Consider the following 16,154-nt stretch of genomic DNA (forward strand, 5'->3'; position numbering starts at 1 on the left):
TCCCTCTTTGGGAGCTCCTATTGGACGCATTATGCGTCAAATTGGGGGCGCAACGCATACAGGAGCTCCCGAAATAGGTCGGCCATTAGCGTGCGCCCGCTTTCGTAACTGTAGAGCAACGGAAAATAAGTTCAGAAAACAACCACTGTATACAGGAATTGAACCCCAGAACAGTCAGTTACAGATCCCCGTCGCTAACCAATGCACCGAACAATTGCACGTTACTAATCCTTCAAGCCAGCGCTAAAAGAAAAGAACTAATCACAGCACTTGAAATGAACACCTGTTGAAAACTTTCAAACATTTTTCTTGCAAATTGTAAAAATAAATAAAATGCAAGTAATCTTTCAAAATCTTAACATTTTCTGAAAGATGCAAACAAATTATGAAATTTCAATTTTTTACGAAAAAGAGATATTTTTTAAAAAAAATAACGTTTTCTGGAATATCAAATTTTGAATATTTTTTAACAACTCGAATTAACTTCAAAATATCGAAAACAAATCGACAAGTGCGAACAATTTTTGAAGGAAATGAACATTTTTTGAAACTACGAAAAAAATTAAAAATTATGATTTTTTAAGTTCTAACAATTTTAAAATTCTGAAGAAATTAGGAAATCTCTGAACAATTTTTTGAAACAACGAACACTTTTAGAAAATCTCGCACATTTTTTGAGTTTGGCAACAAAATTCTAAAAACAGGAAAATTATTTTAAATTTGTAAAAATGAAACCAGAACATTTTTCAATTTGTGAACAAATTTGGAAAAAAGGAACAGTTTTAAAGTTTCTGAACAATTTTTTAAAACAAGATTTGTTTTGAAAATCCTGAACATTTTTTGAATTCTTGAACAAATTTAGAAAAAAGGAACATTTCAACTTCTGAACAATTTTGAAAAGTTTGAAAACCACATTTGAAGCTTTCAAAGGTGGGTTTGTTTATACGTACTAGCTAGGTTTATATAATAATCACCTAGTGCCGTCCTGGGTAAGGTTCAAAGGTCCTCCGTCCATCTCTTTGACTGAATTCATATATCCACAGTCGATTGGTCGTGCTCTATAGCTAGCTTTACATCATCCAGGCTATAAATAAATCTCGCCGCAGTGCAAACTACAACTCCACACAGCTAGCCATGGCCAGCAGCATGAAGCTATCTAGTCTGCCTATCCTCCTGGTCCTCATCAGATGCCTCAGCCTTCAAAGCCCGGCCACCGGCAGCCAGGACCAAGAAAGCTTCCTCTACACCGGCTTCGCCGGCAGCAACCTCACCCTTGACGGCGCGGCCACCATCACGCCGGCCGGCCTCGTCAAGCTCACCAACGAGACGTTCCGGATCAAGGGCCACGCGTTCCACCCGGCGCCGGTGCGCTTCCGCGAGGCCCCCAACGGCACGGTGCGGTCCTTCTCCATCTCCTTCGTGTTCGGCATCCTCTCCTCATTCGGCGACATACGGGGCCATGGCTTCGCCTTCTTCATCGCCCCGAGCACCGACCTCTCCGCCGCCTTTCCCATCCAGTTCCTGGGCCTTATCAATGCCACTAATAATGGAAGCACGAGCAACCACCTCGGCACCTCTTCGCCGTCGAGCTCGACACCATCCAAAACACCGAGTTCGGGGACATCGACAACAACCATGCCGGCATCGACATCAACAGCCTTAACTCGGTGAAATCCAACACCGCCGGCTTCTACAATGATGAGCTTTTTTACGGTACCCTATACTGCTGAAGCAGGATGGACCAGTATAACTAAATCTGACCATTGAATTCTTGAAGGTAGAATAGGCATTAAAATTAAGGGCGGCATGTTTTTGCCACGGGCCTAGGTTTCAGCCCATTTTGTACGCACACGGCACACCCAGTCATTCGCCTCCTTCTCCCTGCCGCCGCCGCCAGTCGCCGCCGCTCGCCTCCTTCTCCCTGCCGTGGGCGCCGCCGGCAGTCGCTGCCACTCTCCCATGCACAGCCCTGCTCCTGCGGCCGCGCCACCCCGCCAGTCGCCGCCGCTCGCCTCCTTCTCCCTGCCGTGGGCGCCGCCGGCAGTCGCTGCCACTCTCCCACGCACAGCCCTGCTCCTGCGGCCGCGCCACCCCGCCAGTCGCCGCCGCTCGCCTCCTTCTCCCTGCCGTGGGCGCCGCCGGCAGTCGCTGCCACTCTCCCACGCACAACCCTGCTCCTGCGGCCGCGCCACCCCGCCAGTCGCCGCCGCTCGCCTCCTTCTCCCTGCCGTGGGCGCCGCCGGCAGTCGCTGCCACTCTCCCACGCACAACCCTGCTCCTGCGGCCGCGCCACCCCGCCAGTCGCCGCCGCTCGCCTCCTTCTCCCTGCCGTGGGCGCCGCCGCCAGTCGCTGCCACTCTCCCACGCACAGCCCTGCTCCTGCGGCCGCGCCACCCCGCCAGTCGCCGCCGCTCGCCTCCTTCTCCCTGCCGTGGGCGCCGCCGCCAGTCGCTGCCACTCTCCCACGCACAGCCCTGCTCCTGCGGCCGCGCCACCCCGCCAGTCGCCGCCGCTCGCCTCCTTCTCCCTGCCGTGGGCGCCGCCGCCAGTCGCTGCCACTCTCCCACGCACAGCCCTGCTCCTGCGGCCGCGCCACCCTAGTCGACGAAGCTGCTTCCGCCCTTGTATATCCACGCTTGCCGTCGTGGACCTCTGCGGCGCGTCCCTGTATCTGGACGTGGTAAGGATTACTCTTGTGAACACTAAAGTAGAATTGGCATGTCTTCAGTTCATGGACAAATCATGTTGAGTAGTGCTGCAGGATGGAAAAAATCACAGTTAATTAGATCTTGCATGATGGGGAAAATCAGAGTTAATTAGATCCTGCAGTGCATGCTCGTCAAAAGAAATGTTCTTACGGAATGCATTGTCATCTGGTACATGGTGTTTATCAGTGGGTCATTTGTGCTGGATAGTGGGGGGGAGGGGGGGTAGCCTCGGTTTATTAAGTGTAATGTTGTTTTGTGCTAGAATTCATATGCCTGTGTACTGCTGTCTATGAACGTCAAAACATCATGGCTCAGTTTCGGACAATAACAAAAATAGTACCAAATGTTGTTCAATGACATACTGGAGTATATGTAATGTTCTGTTTGATTATATACGCAAGCATTGTTACTGATGCATTTTGATCTTATTGTTCATACTTTTAGCACGACATACTAAGGCTATCTTATTCTTCGTACTGAAACGAGTTTCAGTTTCACAAGTGGAATTCAAATAAGTTAGATTTGATTCTTTATTAATTGCAGTGTTTGACATGGAATATGGGAGTGCCACCCTGGAGGACATTGCAGAAGACACGGTAGTCAGTCAAATTTTTGGCAGCGAGGAAGAAGGTTACAATTACTATAATGCATATGCTCGGTCAAAGGGTTTTGGTGTTAGAAAGGAAGAACTGACTAGGAAGTCGGACACGAACATAGCTTTTCGGCGCCTCTATGTCTGCTCTAAAGAAGGATATCGGGCGAGGAAGCACTTTGAGAAGACTAAACGGGTGCGAACTCCTAGGCCGCTGTCACGTTGTGGATATGGCGCTCGGATGGAGATCGAGCTTCGTATGGATAATGGTGAATGGTTTGTAAAAGATTTTGTGGACGAACATAACCATCCACTCGCTAAGCCTGAGCAGACAACTTACATAAGGTCACATCGTGGGCTGAGTGATGTGCAAAAGGCTGATGTCATTGAGTATGGAATTGGTGGCCTTCGAACACATCAAATAATGGAAGTAATGGAGAAGGATAGTGGTGGTTTCAGCAAGGTAGGCTTTATACCTCGGGACCTGTATAATTTTGTTGCCAAGTACAAGAAGGAAAGGATAGAAGGCCGTGATGCCGAATTTGTGCTCCGTTATATGGCAGCCCGAAAGGACATGGATGGCGAATTTTTTTACAAGTACACAACTGATAGTGAAGGGCATCTGCTGAACATCTTTTGGGCAGATGCACAGTCTCGGATTGACTACGATGCCTTTGGTGGCGTCGTGATCTTTGATAGCACTTACCGTGTGAACAAATACAACCCGCCGTTTCTCCCCTTCATAGGAGTGAATCACAATCGCAGCACGACCGTGTTTGGCTTCGGTATTGTCTCAGCTGAGACCGAGGCATCTTTTGTGTGGTTGCTTGAAGCATTTTTAGAGTCAACGCAGCAGAAACATCCTAGATCAGTTATCACAGATGGTGACCATGCAATGGCGAAGGCAATAGCGGCGGTTTTTCCCAATACAGATCATCGGTTGTGCAGCTGGCACATCGAGCAAAACATGATACGACACCTACGAAAGCAAAAGCTCAAGGATTTTAGGAAATTTGTTTATCACATCTGGGATGTCGATGAGTTTGAGAGACGTTGGGTTGAGTTTATGGTGGATTATGATATCTCTGAAAAAGATGCTTGGATTATGACGATGTACGGGCTAAGGAAGAAGTTGTCTAGGGCCTATACGAAAGGTAGATATTTCCTTGGCATGCAGAGCAATCAGCGTAGCGAAAGCCTAAACTCTAGGCTTCATAAGAATCTGGATAGGAGAATGTCACTTGTTGATTTGCTAGAGCACTCAGATCACTGTTTATCGCATATCCGCAAGAATGAGGCCGAGTTGGATGCTATAGCTTCATTGACAGTACCTTTTACTGAATTAACAGCTGATCCACTTGAGAGAAGTGCTGCTCTTATTTATACTCCAGTGATGTTCAAGAAGGTAAAACATCAAATCATGCAGTTGTCAAAATGGGAAGTAGCAGAAGTGACCAAGAATGATGCTTTTGTTCTGTATACAGTAGCTCGCAAAGAGAGTAGGCATGTGACGTATGATGTGAGGTTTGTCATGGCAGGCCCGTTGCTTCAGAGCTTGAATTGCCGTTGTCTGAAGATGGAATCGGAGGAGATCCCGTGTGCTCACATTTTTTCTGTTCTAAAATACCTTGGCTTAGTCAGCATTCCTAGGTGTTGTGTCTCAACAAGATGGACGATGGTAGGCAAGTCCGCATTTGACTCAGAGAGGAATGGTAATATGCATGAATGGTCTGAGCGGATGGATCGTTACCATGAACTCCGGAACATTTGTAGTCTGTATTTATTCAAAGCTTCAAACAGCCAGGAGACGTCACAGAAGGTGGTGGATTTTCTCAAGGGTATTATAGCTGAAGGCGGCGAAGATGGTGGGGAAAATGAGGCGGCATCACTGGGCCCTCTTCCAGCATATTTTTCAGGGTCAAGCCAAGCATGTCCAGGAAATGTCCGGAATCCAAAAATAATTAAACCGAAAGGTGCTCCATCCAAGACATCCAACAAGAGGTGGAAGCCGTTTAACGAGATTTGAAATGAAAACAATGTTCCGAAGAAGTGAATTTTATTTTTATAATGCCTGACTTTTATAATGCCAGACTTATATGAATTGATTTGTTTAGTGGTGGTGCCGCTCATGTACTCGTCTACTCATGCTATTGATGCATCTCCTGAAACCATTATTTTGTTGCGTTGTGTGGCAGAAGATTTATTGTGTTGGTGTTTCCTGAATGATTTATCTTATCGCATGAAGGTCATTTTATTGGGATTAGGAAGTGCATAGTAAGCGTGTTCATATGATCTCGCGAGTCAATTTCTAATTTCTTGGGTGAGTTATATATTCTGTTCTTGAGCTGAAAAGTTGGCTATGGCGGTATCTGGACGGATGGTTGCATGAAAAGGCCTACTAATGGCGCACCTAATTTGGCCATTAATGGCACATTAGTGGTGCGCCATTAGTGCCACGCCATTAGTATATTTTACTAATGGCGCACCTCAGATGCGCCATTAGTATATACAACAGTACGCCATTAATATGCCTCCCAGGGGACCATGTATACCCAGGTGCTTTGGCATACTAATAGCGCACAACAACAAGATGCGCCATTAGTAACTTCGGCATACTAATGACGCACTGTTTAATGATGCGCCATTAGTATCCTTTGGCATACTAATGGCGCACTGTGATGTGATGCGCCATTAGTATGAATATTATGTTTTTTTATTTTTTTATTTTCTATTTTTTGCACAGGTTACAAAATGTATAATTGGACAAAATATAGACAGCACACATCAACAACAGATTCATCGAATACAATAGAAGATTAGTCTCTGAATACAATTCATCATATTAGTCTCCGAATACAATTCATCATATTAGTCTCCGAATTAAAAAGACCGAACAAAGATAGAACATTATATTACAAGTCTCGAGACCACGAGTAGCGAGTTTGTCTTCACATTACAAGTCGATATCGATTATCTAAACTACCATCACATAGAAGAGAGCTGCGGTCATCACGATGAGCATCATCATGATGAAACTCGTCTTCATCCGGTTCCTCCAACGCTCCCTCCCCTCTCCCGCTAGATAGCGGGCGTATCTAGAAAAAGTCCTAAACTAAACCTATACTAAACTATCTAGTTCTTCATCTTCTGCTTCTTTCTTCCAGTTCATCAACCTGCAAAACAAGAAACAACAAACATGAAAAACTTGATCAAGGTTTAAATGTAGCATTCCCCTTACAAAATGCCTTTGCTGTAGGAGCTAGCACTTACGAGTTTGGAAACATTAGTCAAACCCCAATCAGATTAAGTTGATCAAAGAAACAGTAGAAGAGAGCCAACACTGCATAAATGGAGCCAATAACCCAAAAGACAGAAGTAGAGCCAGCAAAGTATAGATCAAAGCCAAACCCAAAGATCAACTCAAACTAGAAGTAACTCCATGATTAGGGGATCCCTCAATTAAGCTTGGGTTAGTTTTCAGATGAAATCCAACAAACCCACTACTAATCAACTAGCCCAGAGGTAGGGTTTGAAGTAGGGATTGTCCTCAGGCAGCCTAGTAGTGCTAGGACTATTGCATCATTGGATCAAGTAGTGCAACATCTTTAAGTAACGATGAGAGCCTCAGGACACCATCATTGGCATGGCAAGATTAAGGAGCACCTGTTCTTATCAGTGAGAGTAGGAGAGAAAGAAAGAAAGTGAAGAGACCAGTGCAGCATCTGTTCAAATCAGATTTAAGAGAGAGGGAATTGGCAAGGAAAGATATACTCCATAACTGCAAGAAGAAATAGGCCATTGATAGCACATTTACTAAACATCTGCTATAAGCAGAACACATACACCCACTTACACATGGGTACTATTCTGTATATAGGTACACAAGCACAACACATGCACCTGGTATAGATAGGAGTATAAGCATGCATCTAAATTATCTGAAACATATGAAATAGCTAATGTAAAGAAAGAATTATCACTACATGCAACCGTCAGGACTATGTCCTGTACAATATACAACTAAACCACCAGTAGATGATGTACTAAACCATACAAGAAATACCAATACATGGTATTTAGATAAAGACTAGTATATATCAAACACAGATACCAGCTTGAAAGAGAAACTATAATTTTATACCACTACAGGAGCAAATCATGAAGTACACAGAGTAATTGCAGTAAAGAGATGAATCAGTATATGTTGATCAATAAGAGAGTTACGGCTATATACAAATGAAGGACTATATCCTTTATAAGATAACAAAGAAACAATAGCACTTATGCATATGAACAAACAGAACCAGCAGCCAACCAATAAAGAAACTAGCATGTGCTATATGACAGGAACAATAACATCTATAAGACCAAGATAATTGAAATGATAGGCCAACATTAGGGTCATGCAATCATTCGATCCCATCATTGCAGCACTAGTTGAGCAACAAATCAAATATAACAGTAGTTCCATTGGTTCAACCAACAAGTTAACAAAAGTTTACTTCCCACTACTAATTTTGCAACTCGTGATAATAAAGAAAACAGAGCACAAATAAATAGGAATGATCTTTTCCATGACACAAGCACAAACAAAATCACCCATACGCATGAAACAGAGCAAGGTACTAATATAGCAGCACAAGAGCGGGAGCTACAGGTAGGAGACGGATTCACAGGAGAGGAGGTTGGTCGATGCCGCACACGACCACGTCGCCGTCACGCGGTGGATGTTGTAGTCGAGTTGGACCATGTGCGGGGTGTCGTCGTGGCGGTGGATGACCTGGTTGTCGTCATCGTCCACGGAGGATGCCTGCTGCTCCGAATCTAACAAACAAGTAAGTGCTAGTGTCGTTGATCTAGTACAGAAATTAAGCAAGCTAGTATAGGAGACACGCGTGCTGCTGCTAGTATCTACAAAAATAAATCAAGCTGCATGTGTGTGTGCTTGAGCTAGCTTAGTACGTACAGTCCATGGTTGGGCTCCAAAACTAATAGAGCATGCTAGCGTCAACAGAATCAATCACAAGGTTATTTTGTTGTTGTTGCTAGCAGTGCTAGCTGTATGTATTGATCCATCCATCCATGACCTAACTAATGTTGTTGTATCTCTAGACTAAGTGCAGCAACACAAGAAGGACTAAAACTACAGAGCACATGTGTACGTAACTACTATACTCATCCATGGCAAATTGTATCAAACCATCCATACATAGCCAGATTGCAATGGAGTGGATTTAACACAAGACATGAAAAATTGATGAGCCAAATGATTTTTAGTATTACTAACTTGAAAGGAAGCTCACTGTTTCCATCTTCTATCTATCCATGATTTTATTTTTCTGAAGCAAGCATCAAAAAGCACAATGACAATCGAATTTCACACAAAAATTGAACCAATACTTGCTGTTATGTAGTGTCCATGACAATTGCAATTCATGTCCACTCCAGATCAGATTTGCAAGGGCTAGAAAGAGAGGTTGTAGCTCACCATGTATGGGGGTAGGAGGTGGATGCAGGGGAGGGGTGGAGGGTGTCCTGCAGAAGAAGCTTCGCCATTAGAGCAACCTGCACAAAACAGAGGAAGGGGAGATGAATAAATCATGGTGAGGAAAAGGGCCTTCCACATGATTAGATCGGGAAGAGAAACAACAACAAAAATACCAAAAAAATCCCTTCCATGGCGTGCTGTACTAGGAGCAGCTCCTCTCTCTCCGCTAGGGTTTGGGGCGCTGGGAGGCTCCATGGTGCCGCTGCGTGGTGGCGGACAAGGGAATCCATCTCCATGGCAGCGTCCCGCCCCACGGAGGTGCGCCCCTCCTGCCGTCGTCGTCGGCAAGCCCATGGCGACCTGCAGAGAAGGAAGAGAAGATGAGGTGAGGTGAGGAGGAGATGGTGGGCGAAGAAGGAGGGGGAGGGGCTTACCAGTGCTGGATCCGGTCACCTATGGCCTCGCCGTGGCCTGCCATGGCGGATCCCGGTGAACAAAAGGGGATGCAAAACCCTAGCCAGTGGGGGAGCCGCGGATCTGCATGGAGGTAAGCCAGATGCGGACCAAGGGGATCTCGCCGGCGTGCTGCGCGCGGCCGGAGCTCGCCGGAACCGGGCGGCGTGGGTGGCGACGGCGGCGAGGGAGAGAGGGGTTCGGGGGGAAGAGAGGAGGCGACGAGGGTTTGGGTGGGTCCGAGCGAGAGAGAGAGATGGATGGATGGATGGATGGATGTCCAAAATATCTTGTTGCTGCCCACTTACTAATGGCGCACCAACTCTAAATGCGTCATTAGTAATCCAGGTTACTAATAGCGCACCTTCTGGTGATGCGCTATTAGTAGTTTTGCAAAAAAAAAACATACTAATGGTGCACTGTTTCACAGTGCGCCATTACTAGTTTAAACTAGTAATTGCGCACGGTGGAACAGTGCGCCATTAGTAGTTTTGCAAAAAAAAATATAATAAAAAAAATAACATTAGTGGTGCACTTTCCGACAGGTGCGCCATTACTGTGTCTGGATGCACCATTAGTATGTTTGGACAGGCGCACTAGATCAAAAAAATTGATACTAATGGCGCACCCTGGGCCAGGTGCACCATTAGTAGTTTCAGCTCTAATGGCGTATCAGAAGGTGGTGCGCCATTAGTATATACTAATGGCGCACCACTTGTCTGGTGCGCCATTAGTGTCAATCCCATCTATAGCCTTTTTTCTAGTAGTGGCACATGTATGCAAAGTATACACTGAAAAGGAGGCAATAGGTGAAAATCACAAAATGAATTACCGTTTTGGGCTACAGATAATAAAAAATAATTACAAGCAAAATATAAATAATGTCCATAATGGGATTCGAACCCGTGACCTTGAGGACATTACTAGACAACCTAACCAAATGAACAAATATTTTTTATGTAACTTTTCAGATATATAGTTATTTATGTCACTTCAGATAGCTTGCAATAAAAAAATACTCCCTCCATTCCTTGATATAAGGTGTATAGATCTTTTAGAAAAAGTTCAAAATATAAGGTGTCTTGCGTTGCCCCACTTGTTTGAATAATTTTTTTAGGGATTTGATTACATTTACTTATATTAGGCAAACTCCTCTATTTTCTCATGTCAATTAGTCAGGTGTAATCTCGCCTAAAACTTGTGAAATTTTCACTCCACGTGCGTTCTTTAATTTTCGTACCAAAAACTATACACCCTATATTTGGAAAATATTATAACTAGGGTCGCAAATTATTTTGTACAGATAATTGGAGTCACCTAATATCCTTCTGTACATCCTAAAAATTGGAAAAAGTTTGAGCTCATTTGGTTGAGTTGGAAAAGAAAATACCTTTGAGACTTGGCCTCCGGCAGACCCGAACGGTCCTGATTGCACATGATGTACGTGATGATATGGATGAAATGACACCAAATTTTGCCAGCATGTGTGCATGCCCAATCTATCCCTCCACGCATGATTTGGACGAAAACGGACACTGAACGCACATTGCGTCATGTCCGGGCGGTGTTTTAGGGTTTTTTCACCGGGAAAACCCTAAAATATGCATCGAACGTCGGGAATCAACAAAAATTGGCATGCATTATTGTCATGGTGCTGTGAGGGTGTGGAAAAAGTTTGGGCTCATTTTTGGTTGAGTTAGAAAAGAAAATGCCTTTGAGACTTGACCTCCGGCAGACGTGAACGGTCCTGATTGCACATGATGTACGTGATGGCATGAATGAAATGACATCAAATTTTTCCAGCACGTGTGCATGCCCTATCTATACCCCCCACGTAAAATTTGGACGAAGCCGGACACCTAATGCACGTTGTGTCACGTCCGGGCAGTGTTTTAGGGTTTTTTCACCGAGAAAACCCTAGAAAATGCATCAAACGTCGGGAATCAACGAAAATTGGCATGCATTCTTGCCATGGTGTCGTGAGGGTGTGGAAAAAGTTTGGGCTCATTTCGTTGTGTTGAAAAAATACATGATGGCATGCATAAAATGACACAAACTTTTGCCAGCATGTGCGCATGCCCATTCTATACCCCCACACAAGATTTGAACGAATTCGGACACCGATCGCACGTTGCGTCAGTCCAGATGGTGTTTATGGTTTTTCAGCCAAAAACCATTAAAAAAATACATCGAACGTCGGAAATCAACAAAAATTGGCATGCATGCTTGCGATGGTGCTGTGAGGGCGTGGAAAAAGATTGAGCTCATTTGATTAAGTTGGAAAAGAAAACGCCTTTCAAACTTCATCTCCGGCAGACCCGAACGGTCTTAGTTGCACATGATGTACGTGATGGCATTGCATGAAATGGCATCAAATTTTGCCCACCATGTGTGCACGCAAGTAACCTAGCAAGGTCTCAGCCTGCAAATCACACAACTGAACATATAAGTGGCTACGAAATTCAGGAACAAGTTTTAGCTTGATCTAAACTAAATAGAAGGCAGTCATGGGGTGCGATCCCTATTTTTGAATCATTTAGTCATGACAAAGTAGACAGACTCAACTGGAGAAACTTATAATTATAAAGCACGTACATGAGTATTTCAGTGGGAAATCTCAAGCACATGGTTTCGCACAAAATTTTAAGTTTGATCGGTTTCTAGTGACAGCAAGCATTGTTTGACCTGGAGGCCTCTTTGACTTGTAGGACAGAGAGCACTCATCCTCCTGTACTTGCAAGGTTTAGCAGATCCTGGACTGTAATTAATAAGTGTGAAGTTAAACAAGTGAATATCTCGGCCATGTGAACTGAATGTACAAGTCAACACCTTCTTGATCAGTACTAGCATGACAAAATACACGTCGATTTGGGTATTTTTGAAGACCAGAGAGAAGAAATCTACCAAACACTCAAGTACATGCACGCTCTAACTGACGAATTCATTCGACGCTGTTCAGTACAATCACAGTTGCATCACAAGCTCAGACCTTAGACTGATATGTCAATAAGTACTCATACCAATCGCCAATTGTTGCAAATAGAATAAAACAAGAATTTTGGGACGAGGGAGTATATACTAACAGTCAGTATTTCTAATCAAGCAACCAATTTCAAAAAAAAATAGATGGCAGGAAAAATATGTTCAAAATACTTAGTAATTGTCTACGGAAAAAAAATCTTAATGATTGGCTTTCCATCTCAGGTACTCAACCATGTGGTGTACTACCATGAGCCACAACTCAGGCTACATATTACACAGGTGTTGATCAATCCTAAAGTATTATTGTTGTTCAGATCAAAGATAAAAATAATTACTTGAAAACCCTCTTCTCATAAAAAGCACTGAAAACCAGAGTATGCACGATATCCCTCCAACAGGATTTTCTTGGTATGAAGATCAATTAATGACAGGAAAAAATGACACGGTGCAAACCTATATATAGAGGTACCTCATTTAGTATCACAAACAGGGAAGGCCCTGCTAATTACAATGTACATACATGGCCCCAAATTTCAGATGTGACATGAAGAAACTGCACGCACCCAAGACTGAAAACTACAGAAAAAACTTCGAAGAAGTCATGAAGAGACATTTTCCAAGTATGGAGTTTTCTTAGAGCAGAAACAAATGGAAGAAACATAGCAAGAGAGAGGCTCCAATGAACATCATTCTGTTTTCTACAGAATGCATTATATAGTATATCACAGATTCAAGAAATAACTATAGAAGATGGAGCTGAGCTGCTTCGTGATGCTTTTCGTCCATTTGCTGCTGGAGCCCGAGAGTGAGAAGGGAGGATAGCACATCCAAGAGCTGGAGCACGAAAAACTGATCACCAACAGATAATAAAATTCAGACACTAAAAAAGGTGTATGTATTTTGTGAGGAATGGTATTAGAGGTAGGCAAATACTGAACGACAACTATTCTATAACTTCAGCAATAAGGTTTTTCTTTATTCAGAGATGTACATGTGAACTTGTACAATCAACGGCAAAATACATGTCGTAGTAGGTACAACTACTGCTGTAATAATCTCTCATACTACGTGCTCGTGCTATGAAATATATATTTCTCAGAAACTACTACTGGAATTAAGCAAATCACATCCAATTTCAGCCTAAGATTTGCAAGGAGGATTAGAACGTATACCTAGAGCTTGGCACGAGCAGAGCCGGACTGTGAGGGCGCAATATTGAAATTGCCGACGCGGCCAACTGGGTTCGGGCGACGCGTGCTGCCGGAGGGGAGGTCGGCCCAAAGCTCCGGCGTGGACTGTCGGCAGGGGAGCTCCATGGAGAAGACGAGGCGAGAGAAGTCAGGGGTGAGCGCCGGCCTGTCCCGGAGCGCGACGGGGTCCAGGGGAGCAACGGCGTCGGGGGACGGCGAGTCCTCCTCGAGCGCCTCAAATGGCAGGCCCTCGCCGGCGGCGGCCGGAAGGGGTGAGCGCAGGCCAGTCCCGGAGCGCGACGGGGTCCAGGGGAGCAGCGGCGTCGGGGGACGGTGAATCCTCCTCGAGCGCCTCAAATGGCAGGCCCTCGCCGGCGGCGGCCGGAACCCTAGAGCCCGGTGGAGATCGGGGCCAAACGGTGGGGACGAAATCGGATTTTTTTTAGGGGAGGGAACAAAATTGGATGGGGAGGACGGGGTGGGCTAGTTGGACACGAGGGACGGATGGGCCTGTTCGACAGGCGGCCGGACTGATTACCTCTGTCGATTTTTTCTTCCCAAAATGCCCTCAGGACATCTATACTGGAGGACGGGAGCTCACCAGTGCATGGTCTACCGCTCGCGAGAACTGGAGCAGTATATGTCACCACACACCGTACGATTTCACGAACAGACGGTCAGAATTTACCCCAGGGTACCATAAAAGAGCTCATGATGATAGTAGGGGCGATGGCATGCTCTCAAACATGTCCCTTATTGGCTCCGGGCCAATACAAGTTTGGGTGGAATACCATGGGGAGTCCACACAAATCAACGTGACCTTAGCACCCCTTGGTGTCACAAAACCAGTGAGGCCATTACTCTCAACCACCTATGACCTCTCACCGGTGCTCACAGACCAAGCCTACCTTGGCTTCTCATCTTCAACAGGTTTAAGCACAGGCCATCACTATGTGCTTGGTTGGAGCTTTGGAATGAACACCCCTGCTCCATTTATAGATACCACCAAACTACCCGGGCTACCTTACCTGGGCCCAAGACCTCAATCCAAACTCCTAGAGATAGTTCTGCCGATAGCTTCCGCGTTGTTTGTGTTAGCTGTCGGCATTCTATGTGTTATAATGGTGAGGAGACATATTAGGTATAAGGAGGTGCGTGAGGATTGGGAGGTTGAGTACGGCCCTCGCCGATTCTCTTACAAGGATCTGTTTCGTGCCACCAAGGGATTTAAGGACAAGAATTTGATCGGCGTAGGCGGGTTCGGAAGGGTGTACAAAGGGGTTCTATCGACATCTAAATCGGAGGTTGCCGTAAAGAGGGTATCGTACGACTCGAAGCAGGGCGTAAAGGAATTCATCGCTGAAGTCGTAAGCATTGGCCATCTTCAACACCGTAATATCGTGCAGTTAGTTGGATATTGCAGGCGGAAAGGTGAACTTCTCCTAGTATATGACTACATGGCAAATGGAAGCCTCGACAACCACTTGTATGGTCAAGAAGGAAATGCTACTTTAGGGTGGGGGCAAAGATTCCGGATTATCAAAGAGATCGCGATGGGTTTGCTCTACCTTCATGAAGAATGGGACAAAGTTGTCCTCCATCGGGATGTCAAGGCAAGCAACGTGCTTCTTGACAAACAGATGAATGGAAGACTAGGAGATTTCGGTCTCGCGAGGTTGTACGACCATGGTACCGACCCGCAGACCACACATGTTGTTGGCACAGTAGGATACCTAGCTCCAGAGCTGGTACTCAGAGGTAAAGCAACCACTCTCACCGATGTATTTGCCTTTGGCATCTTCATTCTTGAGGTTACCTGTGGGCAAATGCCTATCAAGGAGGACCCACAAGGCAACCAGCTCGTCCTGGTCGATTGGGTGCTTCAGAACTGGCACAAAGGATCACTTCTTGATGTAGTGGATGCCAATCTTCAAGGTAGCTATGACACCAGTGAGGCGTGCCTTGCGCTAAAACTAGGGCTCTTATGCTCGCACCCATTTCCCGAAGCAAGGCCCAGCATGCAGCAAGCTATGCAGTACCTTGACGGTGACATGCCACTCCCGAAGCTGCTGCCGGCGTACTTCAGCTTCCACATGTTGGCCCTGATGAAGAATGAAGGCCAAGTTGACTCGTCCACAATGTTGCCCTATCCTTCGCCGATGATGACGAGCTTTGGCTCAATATCAGACTTCTCGGTACATGGGAGGTGATATGTGCACACATGGCCGCCCTCAAGTTATGATGTTGGGTGTTTGTGCGTAGCATTTTTTTCTTTGACAAAGGGTGGGTTTATGTGTAGTACTCCCTCCGTTCCAGTTCCACAATGTAGTGCTTATAATTTTTTTTAAAAATCAAACTTTACAAACTTTGATCAAGTTTATACAAAATATATATTTATATCTATAATATCAAATATATAAAATATGAAACTATGTCTTATGATGAATCTAATGATATATGTTTGGCATACTAGATGTAAATATTTTTCTCCATAAACTTGCTCTAAATTTGTGAGGTTTGACTTTTGAAAAAATCTATATGTGTTGTATTATTGAACAGAGGGAGCATATAGTTGTAAACATGATACTGGATGTATATATTGTTAACTATATTTCTCCTTTTGTAATGAGATATAGTAGTCATATCTAGATAGATTCTCCATTGACCCTGTAAACCTGGGAAGCTGGCCTCTCAACATCGGGCGATGGAGCGCTTGTTTGGATTTAAAAAGAATGAGCTGA

General features: G+C 45.0%; 1 long non-coding RNA gene and 1 pseudogene across 1 annotated transcript; one reads left to right on the forward strand and one right to left on the reverse strand.

Moving 5' to 3' along the window:
• The first annotated feature begins 1,134 nt into the window (after nt 1-1,134).
• LOC123150395 (L-type lectin-domain containing receptor kinase SIT2-like) lies at nt 1,135-15,623 on the forward strand (annotated as a pseudogene).
• Nucleotides 12,680-13,429, reverse strand: LOC123150398 (uncharacterized). The gene is made up of 2 exons (XR_006475088.1): nt 13,396-13,429; nt 12,680-13,057 (listed from the first exon to the last, which is right to left on the reverse strand). It is a non-coding gene; the product is annotated as an uncharacterized lncRNA (long non-coding RNA).
• Nucleotides 15,624-16,154: the final 531 nt, after the last annotated feature.

This window comes from Triticum aestivum, chromosome 7A (assembly GCF_018294505.1).
Source record: "Triticum aestivum cultivar Chinese Spring chromosome 7A, IWGSC CS RefSeq v2.1, whole genome shotgun sequence".
NCBI classification, from domain to species: domain Eukaryota; kingdom Viridiplantae; phylum Streptophyta; class Magnoliopsida; order Poales; family Poaceae; genus Triticum; species Triticum aestivum.